The sequence below is a fragment of the Adiantum capillus-veneris genome, chromosome 13 (assembly GCF_014529385.1).
Source record: "Adiantum capillus-veneris isolate H3 chromosome 13, ASM1452938v2, whole genome shotgun sequence".
Lineage (NCBI taxonomy): Eukaryota > Viridiplantae > Streptophyta > Polypodiopsida > Polypodiales > Pteridaceae > Adiantum > Adiantum capillus-veneris.
This window is the reverse complement of record NC_140943.1, coordinates 86,771,285-86,771,929: the sequence shown is the minus strand read 5'-3', so window position 1 is coordinate 86,771,929 and position 645 is coordinate 86,771,285. Positions and strand designations below refer to the sequence as shown.

At 47.3% G+C, this 645-nt stretch overlaps 1 pseudogene; it reads right to left on the bottom strand.

The window, feature by feature from the left end:
* Window positions 1-267: 267 nt before the first annotated feature.
* Window positions 268-618, bottom strand: LOC147444394 (large ribosomal subunit protein eL34 pseudogene; annotated as a pseudogene).
* Window positions 619-645: the final 27 nt, after the last annotated feature.

The window sequence follows — 645 nt, the reverse complement described above, 5'->3', positions numbered from 1 at the left end:
TAGTGAGCTTTTGCAGTGAGCTACACACATGTTGACTAGCAAGGTGGAGAAGACAAGTATCATTATCATCATCATCATGAGAGCCACTAGACCTCTCTCTCTCTCTCTTTGATTAAAATGCCCCTTCCCTGTTGCACAGGTATGGATCATGGGCCCTCTTTCACAATTTTAAAATTACCTCAGCTGCTGTGAACACTTCCTTTGGAAAAGGAGAGAGCAGTTTCAACACCCTTAGCTGCGCCAACACTAGGCACAAAATCTAATGTTCTATGCTTGGGCCTTCGCTGATTGCTTCTCCTTGGACTTCTAGATCTTCAGAAGCTTCTTCACAATCTTCTGCTCTTCCACCAAAAAAGCCCGGATAATTCTCTCACGGACGACACTTCCTGACAAAGCACCATCGAATGCACGATCGACCGTCTTCTTCCTTTTACTCAAACGAAGTTTTGATATTCGGCAGGTCGTAGATGTGGAATCCCCTGAATACGCATTCCAGTGATTGCACATTTCGGCCCCTGTGTGCGCTTCTTTGCATATCGAAACACAAACTGTGACGGCGGTCTGGTTGGACTTGGTCACATAGCTATGACGGCGGCGGTACATGAGGCGCTGCACCATGGCTGCCTCTGCCACTGCAAATCAGTC